The sequence below is a fragment of the Ceratotherium simum genome, chromosome 24 (genome assembly GCF_057802395.1).
Source record: "Ceratotherium simum simum isolate JZ-2026a chromosome 24, ASM5780239v1, whole genome shotgun sequence".
NCBI lineage: Eukaryota > Metazoa > Chordata > Mammalia > Perissodactyla > Rhinocerotidae > Ceratotherium > Ceratotherium simum.
The window spans coordinates 37,977,579-37,992,374 of NC_141923.1; the positions used below are offsets into that span (position 1 = coordinate 37,977,579).

General features: G+C 45.7%; 1 pseudogene; it reads left to right on the top strand.

Annotated features, from left to right (window-relative positions):
* The first annotated feature begins 11,778 nt into the window (after positions 1 to 11,778).
* On the top strand, positions 11,779 to 12,266 carry LOC101387202 (large ribosomal subunit protein uL23 pseudogene; annotated as a pseudogene).
* The last annotated feature ends 2,530 nt before the right edge of the window (positions 12,267 to 14,796 follow it).

Genomic DNA, 14,796 nt, shown 5'->3' on the forward strand with positions numbered 1-14,796 from the left:
GTTATCCAAGGGAAAGGAGGAGTGGGAAGGGAGGGTCTGTGTTTATTCAACTCTCTTCACTGCCAAGTGATTTGGAATTCAGCTCTGGAGTCAGATTGCCGGGTTCTGCTCCTAAGCTCCTTCACTGACTACCCATGAGGCTTTGAGCAAGTTTCCTAACTGCCCAGTGCCTCAGTTTCTTCATCTGTAAAATGAGAGTGGTCATAGGAACTACTCCACTGGGTTGTGGTGGACATGGAATGAGAGAACCCACCCGCACTTGGCACATAAGAAGGGCTCAAAAAATGGTAGCTGCTATGATGCTTATTATTATTATTTCCAGTTAGGACCTAAGGATCTTGACATCTCAAGCTATTCCAAGTGAAGCCAAAAAGAAGAGAATTCCCAAGTCTCAGGGTAAAGAAACTTACTGACACCCTCAATAAAATCAAACCTAGATCCTCCAAGGTGGGCGGTGAAGGCGAAGTTCTCACTGGGGTAGGGAGGGGTGCAGCTCTCCTTACCCATGTGGCACCAGTGAGGTTAGGGGGACAGCTCCAGGGGAGGGTGAATCTTGGGGAATGGAGCCAAGAGATGCAGCTACCCTTCCCGTGCGGGGAGTCTCCCGGCAGCCGGGCCGACCTTGGAGGACGCAAGTTTGATTTTATTAAGGAAGCCAACACATTTCCTTCCGTCCAATGTGGCCTCTGTTGTTCATATTAGTTTCCAGGATGTGAAATGTCATCCTAGGCCAGAGCCTGGGCTGAATGCCTCTTTAGAGAGCTTTAGCCAACCGTTGAAGAAAGTGGATTCCACTTTCCTTACAGACTTAATAATCACATGCTGATCAGAGAGCAGCAGTAACAGTTGAGGTAATAATAACAGTAAACTTTTTTTTTAGCAATTGTGGTATAAGAATCACAACAATCCTGTTTAGCTGGTATTATTATTCCCACTTTACAGAACAGGAAACTGAGGCTTCATGAATTTAAATAGCCTGCTGGGGTCACAAAGACAGTAGATGACTGTCTCTGGATGTGAACGTGGGTCTGTTTTTTTGTTTTCTTTTTTTTCCTAGTTTTATTGAGATATAATTGACAAATAGCATTGTGGAATTTTGAGATGAACAGTGTGATGATTTGATATACATATATCTTGTGAAATGATCACCACAATAAGGTTAGTTAATGCATCCATCACCTCGCATAGTTACCTTGTGTGTGTGTGTGTGTGTGTGTGTGTGTGGTGAGAACATTTAAGATTGACTCTCTTAGCAAATTTCAAGTATACAATACAGTATTGTGAACTATAGTCACCATGCTGTACATTAGATCCATCAACTTGGGTCTGTTTGAATTCAGAGCCTGAGCTCCTACCAGTATTCTGTCTCTTAGAGGATTCTAGATCACATTTCAATCTAGTGAGAAAAGCATGTGTAAGATCTGCTTCCTTTCCAACCACCTTGGGTATTTATTTTCTCGTTGAAGTTCTGGGGAAATCTGAAGGCTCAGCCCCAAGAAAGAACAAGTGGCTCGTTTCTGCCCCCTAGAGGATGCAGCCTGCACCGCCGAGAATAAAGGCAGGAAGGCCACCGGTAAAAAGTGTGTTCAAAATCCTGGCAGGTCCAGGCCTGCAAGAAATAGAGCTAAGGAGAACACCCTTCAGTTCATGAAAAGCTGGTGACAGCGGGTTGGGGATTTTTCTGGACCAGGAGTGAGAACAGTATAGCAAGGGCAGCACTGCTAGTCAGAACAGAGCTCTCGTTTTAACACATGATCCCAGATGATTCTTACGCTCAGGCAAGCTTGGAAAACACAGATGCGTGTGTTTCATTCATCCTACAAGAGTTTGAAGAACGCCTCCCATCCACAGCCCATTGTGACTTCAGAATGAAGTGGAGTCTAGGTCCCTGTCCATGGTCAATTATATCACCTCTCAGGCCTTGGCTTCCTAATTTAGAAAGTGGCCCATTTTCCGAATGGTGTGGAGCCAGGAGACCCAGGTTGTACTTGCAGACAGGGTGTGCCTTACCTAATCTCCTGGACCTCAGTTTCCCTGTCTGTAACAAGAGAGGGTGAATTCCTTCCTGCTCCAAGATGCCTGAGTCTCTGTCTCTGCTGGACCCCAGGCCCCTGTTGGGAGGCTACAGGGACTCCCTGGGTGACCTGCTCCGGAGGCTGGTCTCCACAAGTGCCCAGACCCGCCTACTGCTGCACTGCTCTCCTGGTTCAGAAGGAGTCAAAAGCTCACACCTGTTGTTTGCGTTCAGTCACACTGTAGGAGCCGCCTTTTCACTGCGTGTGGACTGTAAAACTGACTTTCTGTTCACACAAAGGCCCTGGGGAAAGTGAAGTTGGTTTGGAAAAGGAAAGTTCTCTAGAAACCCAGAAATAGGGCTTCTGAGATCCTGAACTGCAGAATCAGACAGACCAGACTTCAAACCCTAGCTCTGCTACTCATTAGCTATGTGATTTTGGGCAAGTTACTTACCCATTCTACACTCGGTTTCCTCATCTGTAAAATGGGCATGAGAATAGTAGCTATGTCATTGGGTTGTGGTAAAGATGGAATGAGATGATGCCGTGAAAAGAGCTTAGATTAATACCTGGTACACAATAGATGTTCTGGGATGTTCCCTGACTGCTGCAATTGGGAAATGGCAGGGCAGTTCAAAGTTGGTGTCCCACACAGAGTTTTAGCATCCAAGGACTCCTTCAGGGAACTCCAGCTTGACCTCTGCAATGATCTGAAATGCCATGTGTCCCCTCACTCTTGTTTACAGGTGTTCTAATGAAGCCAAACCTTCCTTTCCCAAATTTCTCAAGGTCAGTCCTTAGTGGGTCCTTGGGCTCACAGTGCCACTACCAAGTTGCCTGAGGGTGTGGCCATCTGGGTTTGAGGCTACAGGAGAAGAGACGCATGAGGAGCCCCTGGCAGGCCAATCCCTCACAGACGCCCTTCACAGGAGCCAGCCCAACAAGCAAGACCTGGGAAGGCCGAGGTGTGGCCCTGATTGACGCGTTGATTGTTTGCAGCTGGAATGTGAATAATCACTGCCTTTTCCCTTGTAATAAGCTACTGCTTTTGACTAAAATGAAACAAAAATAAAATCCACAAAAGCACCCAGGCATTGCAGGGCAGCAGCAAACAAGCATATGGGATTGGCCAGAAAGAGTACTAAGGTCTTAAGAGCAAATTACTTACTGACTGAAGAGAAGGGTCTCAATGAGAACTGGCGTCAGCACAAAAACACAGCTTCTGAGATTGTACTGTTTTGCTCCCACCCAAGTGAACAGCAGCAGCTGCGGGGGCCTTGGGGCCTATTGCGGGGTGAGGGTGGGGTATATGGGGGCACTGGGCTCTGGTCTCACAATTCACACAGGGTTCTACACTCTGTCTTCCGATATTATCTCCAGATGACAGGACAGAAAGAAGGTGACATTCAGGATAGAACTCGAAATCCGTGTTCCATCGTTGCCTGTAGAGCACTGCATGTAATATATTTAAAATATGTCCTGGAATTATCTTGCAAAAGCATGATTACCTTTACTCTATTCTTCTTAATGGTAGAAGTATTAATCTATCAAATGTAAACATTTAAAATATACCACAGTGCTCAGTAACTGTGTGAGGGCGGGGGCGGGGGCACATTTCTTCGCATTTTAATATACTAGGCGCCTTAAAAAATGCACATGACTGCGGGTCAGCCTTGACCTCCAGGAGGCCCTGGCTGGGACCTGGCGACGAGAGCGCAGAATCAGTGCAGCTCCAGTTGTGACTGGGTCTCTCCTGAGAAAGGGGTTTCTCTCTTTTCCAAATTGGTTTTTTCTCAGGATCTCTTTGCTTCTCGATAAGAAGAGATAACCTGGTAAAGGAGCAGTCTTCCCCTTCTCATTCAGAGGAGATACGTCTTCAAGGACAAACCCTGAAAATGCCCCTGTTCAACCAAACTGACAAGGGCCCCTGAGTATATTCCCATGAGGAGGGTCCGTCCCCTCTCCCTACATCCATCCTGCTGGGGTTTGAGCTACAGACACAGCATATTTTTCTGGATTCGTGACAGCTCTAAACCATGGCCCCAGATAGCACCAACTGGTTTTCTTTCACCTCTTACGTAAACTTCCAAAGCCTACAATAAAACACATCAACATTCTAACCCGAGTATTTGCCACCTGCCCCTGTCCCCACATGATTAAGATGATGTACTCGGCTTCGATGTGTAGGATGTTTTTGTTGCTCTGACACACTCCAGAAATCAGTTTTAAGAAAAAAGGACGGGAGCCTCCCTTTCCAATATCCTCTCTTGAAGTTAATAAAAATGTTGGTGGTGGACCATCTCCAGCAAGGGTGCCGGCAGCCAACCCACAGTCACAGACAAATCACAACCACACCCTTTCCACACTCAGAGTGCCAACCTCTCAACCTTTAGAGGCCAACTTTCCTCACAACCACAGCTAGCAGAAACATCCAGAAAGGCTTGGAGTTGATCCAGAGCACCCTGAGTTTGCATCACTTTCAAGGATGAATTTCATTCAATAAATATATATGTGTTAAGGTGGTCTTTTTTTTTAATTGAGATATAATTCACATAACACAAAATTCACTACTTTAAGGTTTACACGTCAATGTTTTTTAGTATATTTCCTATGTTACACAACCATCGCCACTCTCTAATTCCAAAGCATTTTCACCATGACAAAAAGAAACCCCATTAGCAGTCATTCCCCATTATCTCCTCCCCCCAGCCCCTAGCAACCACTAATCTACTTTCTATCTTTATGGATTTGCTTATTCTGGACATTTCATTTTAAGTGAAATCACACAATATGTGACCTTTTGTGTCTGGCTTATTTTACTTAGCATAATGTTTTCAAGGTTCATCCATGGTGTAGCATGTGTCAGTACTTTATTCCTTTTTATTGCTGAATAATATTCCATTGCATGGATATACCATAGTTTATTCCTACATGAATTAATGGATATCTGTCTTGTTTCCACTTTTTGGCTATTATGAATAATGCTGCTATGAACATTCACATACAAGTTTCTGTGTGGGCACGTTTTCAATTTTTTGGGATATATACCTCGGAGTGGAATTGCTGGGTCATGTAGTAAACCTATGTTTAACTTTTTGAGGAACTGCCAGTCTATTTTTCCACTCGATACCCATTAGTTGAGACCTACTGTGCTAGAAACCAACAGCACAGTGGTGGACCAGACAAGCCTGGCCACCTGCCCCCGTGGAGCATACAGTTCAGCAGAAGAAGGCATTAAACAGATCATTAAAAAATAGATTTTTAAGCACAAATGCTGAGAAGGGGAAGTTCAGGCAGCTATGAGACTGTAACATAGGGAGACCCAACCTGAAGATTGAACAAGGTCACAGGACAAGAACACAGACACTCTTGAAACATCAAATCCAGAGCCTGTGATACCAAAAGAGCCTCCCAATAAAATAAAATGAAGAAGTTCTTGTAATTCCGTGGATTTCTGAAAGTTCTCACCATCTGGGGACAGGGAAACTCCATACAGGGCTCTGCTGGTGTCTAGAATGATTTATGGGAATATTTAGACATGGAAATGTGAGTGGGGAATAGGTCATAACGTTTGAGGATGACAATTCTTGACAACTCCAAGTAGTTGAAGCAAGTCTCACAGTGGCTTCCTCCTCCTTAAGAGGGATTCAGGGCCACGCCTCTTTCAGGCCAAGGAGCATTCACTCCCCTCCTCACCTGCCCCTGCCTTCCCCACTCCCCTTTGCAGCTTCCCTTCCCTGCAGCTGTTCCCAACATTCATTTAAACAAAATCAATGTCCCACTGTTTAAAATGAAAGTTAACTATTCAGCCTCTCACAGGAAGAAGAAAATCTCTGAAAATGTCAGCAATTAATTCCCAGTGATGTGAAAGCTTAGTTTGACCTCAAGCGATTAAAGTCATCCTATGTCAAGTGGCAGATTTGTAAAGTTTCATTCCTGTTGAATTAATCTAATATATTTGTATTTTGATCAAGGCACTGGGCTAGGTGCTGTGGGGAGATACAAAGAAACATAAGCATCCGTCGCCATCCTTAAGAAGGCATCTAGTGAGAGAGAAGAGCCTAATAAAAGACATATGCAGCACATGAGGGTCCAATGAGTGTTCCAGCCATAAGAGACAGAGGTGTGTTGAGGAGGAAGAGAATTCTCTGTGGGCTGGCTGGGAACTCCAGACTTCATGAAGGAAGGGACTGAGGATGGACAGGCTTTACACAGGCTTCCAACAGAGGAGATGGTGTTCCAGCAGGGCAGATAACAGGTACAAAGGCTCAGAGGCAGGAATTTAAAAGATATATAGAGGGGGCCGGCCCCGTGGCTTAGCGGTTAAGTGCGCACGCTCCGCTGCTGGCCGCCTGGGTTCGGATCCCGGGCGCGCACCGACGCACCGCTTCTCCAGCCATGCTGAGGCCACGTCCCACATACAGCAACTAGAAGGATGTGCAGCTATGACATACAACTATCTACTGGGGCTTTGGGGGGGGGAAAAAAAGAGGAGGATTGGCAATAGATGTTAGCTCAGAGCCGGTCTTCCTCAGCAAAAAGAGGAGGATTAGCATGGATGTTAGCTCAGGGCTGATCTTCCTCACAAAAAAAAAAAAAGATATATAGGGCCAGCCCCGTGGCTTAGCAGTTAAGTGTGTGCGCTCTGCTGCTGGCAGCCCCGGTTCGGATCCCTGGCGTGCACCAACACGCCACTTCTCCGGCCATGCTGAGGCCGCGTCCCACATACAGCAACTAGAAGGATGTGCAGCTATGACACACAACTATCTACTGGGGCTTTGGGGGAAAAAATAAATAAATAAAAATTCTAAAAAAAAAAAAAAGATATATAGAGGTTCCTGAATGAAGCTTTGTTAAAAAAAAGAATGAGAGCGTCTTGAAGTTTGTTTTTATCAAATAGTCCTAGTAAGGCCTAAGATTTCTCTTTCATCCTTAACCAATGAGAGGCCCAACTATAGGGATGCAAGGATCGAAAAGAAAACACAGCATGGTCCTCCAGTTCCTCTTTCCCACGCTTCACCCTTGGTGTGGGAAACGTCTTACAAGCTTAGGATCCCTCAATGCAGGTTGACAGTGGACATGTAGAAAAGGACTCTCCTCTGACCCATTTTGGCTGGTGCTGGTGCTGGAGGAGCAGGCTGGGGCCTCACTGGGGTCTCTGGGATGGGCTGGACCCTCCCCCCATGCACATACAGTGGTCCCACCTATCAGATGTAGCATGGGGCTTTTTGCCTTCCGTCCTCCATTTTGTCACTGGTAGGTTCATTTCTATACTTCCCAGACCTTCTCCCTGTTTTCTTCACAGGAATCTTCAGAATTTCTCTGATCCCTTCCTTTGCAGCACTGGTTCTCAATGGGGATGCTACTGCCCTCCAGGGGGTGCTTTAGAAATTTGCGGGGGCATCTTTTTGGTTGTCTCAGTGTTGGGGAGTGCACTATTGGCTTGTAGTAGGGAGAGATCAGGGAGGCCAGAAGTCTTCCTGCAATGTACTGGAAAGTTCTTCAGGAATTGTCCTATATTCCATACAATGTTTGAATGTCCCATGAGACATTTCCATAGATAAAACAATCTATAGTTTTGAGCCTGGAAACCTAACTCCACTTTACAGATAAACACAGGAATGCAACTACCATGTAAACAGAGGGAAAATTGTACTTTGTCTTGTATAGAATTTCACAGGATTCACTATTTTGGAAAATCACACCAGCAACTCCACTCGTGTTTTTTGAGTTTCCCACACCACACACCTGTAGAGTCTGCATCTGTACTGCTCACATTCAAAGTGATGCTGTGTGCAGGTGCAGGACACCTGACTTCTCTGTTATAGCTTCTAGTGCAGCCACACCTGGGAACTTAGATTTTGAAAGACATGATATTTTATTATAAATTGGTTTCCTCTTCCCTTTTTCCCTTATATTACAATTGGGCATTTGTGACGTTGTATTTTCCAAAGATACCACACCAATAGATAACTCTTTCCACACACCCTTCTCACAAAATGACATTGACATTCCTCCATCTAGTTGGGGGGGAGAGTTCTATATTCCTTCCCCTTGTACCTGGGTGGACCTTTGTAACTGCTTTGACCAATAGAATGTGGTAGAAGTAGTGCTGTGTGACTTCTGAAACTAGCTGTGATGGTTAATTTTAGGTGTCAACTTGGCTGGGTCACAGTGCCCAGATATTTGGTCAAACATTGTCCTGGATGTTTCTCTGAGGGTGTTTTTTGATGAGATTAATATTTAAGTCTGTAGACTTTAAGTAAAACAGATTGCCCTCTATAATGTAGGTGAGCCTCATCTAATCAGTTGAAGGCTGGAATAGAACAAAAGACTGACCTCCCCCAAGCAAGGGGCAATTCTGAAGCAGACTGCCTTTGGACCCGAACTGCAGCATTGGCTCTTCTCTGGGTCTCCAGCCTACTGGCCGCCTTTGCACATTTTGGACTTGCAAGCCTCCATAATCACGTGAGCCAATTCCTAAAAATAAATCACACACATATATATACATCCTATTGGTTCTGTTTCTCTCAAGAACTCTGACTAATACACTAGGTCATAAAAGGCAATACAGCCTTCACCTAGCTTTTTCTCTGGGTACTTGCCTTCGGAAAGAAGCTGCCATGTGTGAGGAAGTCCAGGCCACATGACGAAACCACGTGTGTATGTTCCTGCCAACAGCCCCAGTGAGGTCCCAGGTGGCAGCCAGCATCAGTCACCAGCCACGTGAGTGAAGGAGACTTTGAATGATACCAGCCCCCAGCCTTCATCAACATCTGCCATCTGAAGCCCCAGACATCATGGAGCAGAGAATAGCCATCCTCACTGTGTTTGGTCTGAATTCCTAACAAACAGAAATCTTGAGATAATAAATGATTAAATAATTTTGCTCCAAGACTTAGTTCAAAAATTTTTTATCTAAATGATTCAACACTTGAAAGATGCATAGGTCTCTAAAGAGGGTGAAGAATAAAATTGCAATGAAGGCTTTGCTATCAAACCTGTGAGAATTGAGCACACCCTCCCTAATCTAGGGATTCACTCACCCTCGGTGATTTCCTCAACAGGTGTTTTAGGTGATGAGGCAGAGTAGGGCCCAAACCATAGCCTCTAATGTCTGGCCTGGAGAGATGCCATTTCCCCTCCCAGTGGCTACACACCCGGAGCCTCAGGGATCCGGCCTCCTACGTGTACCTCCAATCCGGCCTCCCCAAGTTTAAGAGAAACTGATGGCCAGCTTTGAGGAAGAAGCAACTGGCCAGGAGTCATTGACTGCTTTCCAGACCTTCTGAAACAAGGAGATTTAGATGGGCCACCTCCAGATCCAAGTCATGCCCTCCAGAGGCCAAGAGGAAATTCAATCAAGCCCCAGGCTGTTCAGGAAGAGATAGAAGTGAGCCCCAGCATGCTGCCACAAGGAACAGGAAGCCCGGATTGTGAGCAAGGGCTCAGTGCTGGAGCTTTCCTTCAGACATAAGCACTTGGACTTGGGAATCTCAATTCATGCCAAAGAAAATAATTCTGACCAGTGGCTGGTCCCAAAGACAACAATGCCTGTGATGACAGTGACACATTCTCGAAGCACAGCCACAAAACTGGAAAGCCAGTGTTTAGTACAAGGAAAGATGTTCATCCCCTTGAAGCACGTGCAGGCAATAAAGACAGCTTGAGTTTATGGAGGGCTTGCTGTGTGCCAGGCACCAGGCTCAGCTCTTTCACAAACATTATCTCATCGAATTCTTAAAATATCCTCCGAAGTAGGTCCACTATTAGCTCCCCTTTACAGATGAGAACGCTGAGATGTGGCCTGCGGTACAAGTCGGGTATATTGGATTTCAAAGCAGGTAAGCGTCCTCTTACCTGCTTGCTGTTGTCCTGTATTCAAAGGCAGAGAGACTGTTCCCCACTTAACACATGAGTGTGTATTTCCCAAGTACAAGGACGCGCTCCTACTAAACCGCTGTTCAACCACAACAATCAAGAAATTGACATTGATTCAATAATACCATGTAATCCACAGACCCCATTCAAGTTTCACTGATTGTCTCAATCACGTTGCAATAGGTCTAGCATCCAAATCAGGATCACGTTGCGTTCAGTTGTCATGTCCCTTTCATCTCTTTCAATCTAGAACAGGTCCTCAGGCGTTCCTCATCTTTTGTGACCTTGACGTTTCTGAAGAGCAGAGGCCAGTTGCATTGCGGCATGTCCCTCAATTTGGGTTTGTCCAATGGTTCCTCGTGATTTCTGTATTTGGGGAAGGAATACCACAAAAATGATGCTGTGCTCTTTTCAGGGCATCGTATTAGGAGGCACACGACATCAACCTGTCCATTATTGGTAAACACAGAGGGACTTCTAACCAAAGACCTGGAGTCATATACTGAGAAGGAAGACTACAAGATCCTGGATTTCTGCCCCACTCAACAAACCCTTTAATACACTTTGACCAGTGGGCCCGCCGGGCAGAGGCCAGATCTGGTCTATAAGGGAGCAACAACATCGGCGGGAAAGGACAGAACGGATTGTGTCTGCCAGGACTCCCCCTGGGGAGAGAAGGTAAGGGGTTGGAGGGAATTCTTCAACAAGCCATTTGGAGAGGAGGGTGAGACCCCACGGGGCATTCTCAAAGAGCTGGGAGAGCAAAGAGCTGGATGCTGGGTGAGGAAAAAACGAAGCTCATACAGGAGCGGGAAGGAAAGCATGAGGCAAGAAAAAATGGATGGAAGGACAATAGAGTAATGGGAGGAACAGCATCATCCAAGGGGCTCAAAGTATTTCCTTCATGTGCCTTCACAGGTGTTTAAAAAATAAGTTTACTTTGATGAGCTTCTTATTCACTGGAGTTGGAGCCAAACAAGTTAATCCCAGATCATTGGGTAAATGACTCAGTCTTGCTGAGACTCAGTGTTCTCGTCTGTAAAATGAGGAAAAAAATACCTCACAGCATTGCCCTGAGGGCTAAATAAGACAGCACCTAGTCCCATAGTCAGGCAATGTTGATTGTGCGTCTGCCGTGTGGCCCCACTGTGCCTTGTGCTGGGAAAACAGCAGAGGACAAGACAGACAGGAATCCCCAGCCCCACAGAGCTGACAACTGGGGCGCAGCCTACCAGAGTGTTCTCCAAACTGTGGAGCTCTGTGCACATCTAAGGAATTACTGCTATTCAAAGGTAGTAGTGAGTGTGACCTGTGTATTACAGATGGGGACACTAAGTCACAGAGGTTATGTAAACAACGGAAGCGCTAAGAAGAGACAGGAGGTCACCTTCCAATTCTGTTCAGAGTCTGTTATCTGTGGAAGAAATGTGCCCATTTGAAAACCGACCATGGTGGATAAGAGCAGAAAAGCTCTGGAAGAATATTCCTGGAGGAGGAGGATAGACAACCTTTTCCTCAGCCACGGCCGCTGAGTCAGGAGCAAACTGGTCTCTGTGTGCCTCTGGGGGTCTGGACACAGCGACCCTGTCGGCGGAAGAGTTGCTCCCTCACTCCATCTTCAGCTTCCTCTCACCTTTCTGGCTTTCTGTGCCTTTTTCTTTAATCCGTGTCCTCCTCACATCCTCCCAAACCCACTGCACACACAGTCAAACGTTTCAGTCCTCCTGATTTCCAGTCAGGGTTCGGTACTGAGCGGCTACCTCCCTTTTCATTTCCTCACCTTTCTCTTGCACTTTACAGAGAGCCAATTTACACACACATGAAAAGGTTTCCAACAGAAGCACAAACAGCGATTCACTTTAAAAAACTGTTTTTACTTTTCAGAAAGATGGTGCTGAAAGCGAAGAAGGAGGCCCCTGCCCCTCCCACAGCGGAAGCCAAAGCAAAGGCTTTGAAGGCCAAGAAAGTGGCGCTGAAAGGCGTCCACAGCCACACAGAAAAGAGATATTTGCATGTCACTCACCTTCCGTCAGCCCAAGACACTGAGGCTCCAAGGCAGCCCAAATATTCTCAGAAGAGCGCCCCCAGGAGAAACCAGCTTGACCACTGTGGCGTTATCACGCTCCCCCGGCCACCGAGTCAGCCATGAAGAAGATAAAAGACAGCAACACACTGTATTCACTGTGGGTGTCAAGGCCAACAAACACCAGATCAAAGAGGCTGTGAAGATGGTCTGTGACACTGACGTAGCCAAGGTCAACACCCTGATCAGGCCTGATAGAGAGAAGAAGGCATACGTTCCACTGGCCTGACTGTGATGCTCTGGATGTTGCCAACAAAATTGGGATCATCTCAACTGAGTCCAGCTGACTAATTCTAAACACCATTTTTTTCACCAAAAAAACACTATTTTTATTGTGGTAGAATATACATAACACAATATTTATCATTTTAACCATTGGTAAGTGTAAAATTGTCATTAAATACATTCCCGATGTTGTGTGACCATCATCACTATCTATACCCAAAACTTTTTCATCATCTCCAACAAAAACTCTGTACCTATTAAATGATAACTCCCCCATCTCTCTTCCCCCAGCCCCGGTAACCTCTATTCTACTTTCTGTCTCTGTGAATTGGCTTATTCTCAGTACCTCCTATAAGTGGGATCATACAATATTTCCCCTTCTGTGCCTGGCTTATTGCTGCCTCAATGTTTTCAAGGTCCATCCAAGTTTTAGCGTGTTTCAAAATTTTGCTCATTTTTATGGCTGAATAACATTCCACTGTGTGTGTGTGTGTGTGTGTGTCACATTTTGTTTATCCATTCATCTGTTGATGGACATTTGGGTTGTTTCCACCTTTGGGCCATTGTGAATAATGCTGCTATGAACATGGGTGTACCAATATCTGTTCGAGTCCCTGCTCTCAATTCTTTGGGATATATACCCAGAAGTGACATTGCTAGGTCCTATTGTACTTCATGGTAGTTTGAAGCAAATCACTTTTGAGGATTTTTTAAAAAATGAATATATTTATACCCCCACTGTATTCCATAAAAGGATTTGAGGTGTTGAGAAAAATACACACAATAAAGAGAGAGAATGAGTTCAAGGAACTGGGACAAAGAGAGAACGGGTTAATGCTTGTTCAGGGCGGATCTGCTCTCAGAAACAAGCTCACGTCTCCCCTCCTCTTGGGACATGCTGCGAGCACGTTCAAAGGCTGCTTCCTTTGCGGATGACTGCATTGCCCCAAGTTGTCGGAGCTGCTTCTCCGAACGGAACACTTGTGGTGGGCTTCCCTGTGTGTATGAACCCTGTGGAAGCTGGCGCCACGACCTTAGCCGCACGGAGTTTCCCCTGGATGCAGACCTCTGGCGGCGTGGCTCCTTGAGGATGGTCTAAGGCAACCCTCTCAACTTCCAGTTGAGGAATGTAAGACTCAGAGAGCTGAAGTGCCCTGTGGAAAGACACCGAATGTGTAAACAGCAGAACTGAAATTCAAAGCCCCGTGTTCTGACGCCAGGCGAGCTCCTCCCTGGCGCCCCCCCGCCCGCCCGCCGCCCGCCCGCCGCCCGCCTCTCATTACCGTAACTCTGCTTTCTTTTGCTTCGGCGGAGCAAACTTTTTTCTTGACTTATTTGGGAAATCATTATGTTCTCATTCTTTTTAAACCTCTCCAATAATTATGCAGTTTCAAAATTCTGCAGGCTAAAAGTATACCATTATGTGGTAGTAAACGTGGTGGACCTTAGCTGTGTGACATGGGAGAGATGCCACAAATCCCACTGCTGAAGCTGTGTAACTTGTTTTATAAAACTTTCCATTAGTTGGTTCCCCAAATAGGAGTGTTGCTTCCCGGTTTCCATGGTGATTTTAAACATTTCACTCAAACATTAGCAGCCAAATGAGACTGACCACGAATCCAAAATACCAGACCTTTGTGAAGACCAGAGCTGTGATGGATCCAGCATCAGCTAAATATTCACCCGGCTCTCCGGCAGGCAGGCTGGGGGGACAGGTGGGTTTCTGCTTTGAAGCTAGTGTGAACAAAGTAGCTTAGCTTTATTTGTGTTCATTGATTTTTTTTTCCTGCTGATAACGTTTTTTTTAAACTTGATTTTTTTAGAGCAGTTTTAGGTTCCACAGCAAAATTAAGAGGAAGGTATAGAGATTTCCCATAACCCCCCGCCCCCACACATGCATAGCCTCCCCCATTATCAGCGTTCTCCCCGGAGTGGTGCATTTGTTACAAGCGATGAACCTGCACTGACACATCATTTTCACCCAAAGTCCATAGAGTACCTTGGGGTTCACTCTTGGTGGTGTACATTCTATGGGAATGGACAAATGTGTAATGACATGTATCCATCACTATAGTATCATACAGAGTATTTTCACTGCTCTAAAAGATTCTCTGTGTTAATTGATTTTTCAGACATAGTTCATCCTTCTCTAAACCAACCGCCCTCAGAGGCATTGCAACTTCCTCCCTGCCCTCCATGAGTCACCTTAAAGCACACTGGCGGTTTCCAGGACTTCCTCAGTAGTTTTCTAGAAGTCTCTGGTGTAAATATAGAGGCTTTCCCTGGAAGAGGTCTGACAGATCTCCTCACTCCACTTTAATTCAATTCCACAAACCCTGTAGATGTGGTGGAGAGGGTGGTCGCAGACTCTAGAGCAAGACTGCTCTGGTCCAAATCCCAGCTCTTGCTTTGTGCCCTCCAGCAAGTCACCTAACCTCTTTGTGCCTCATTTTCTCATCTGAAAAACGGGGATGATAAGAAGATAACCTATCTCATTACGTTACTATGAGAATTAAGTGAGTTAATATATGTATGGGTCCTGGAGATGTGCCTGGCATACATTGTAAGTGTTCAATAAATTACTGACAAAAC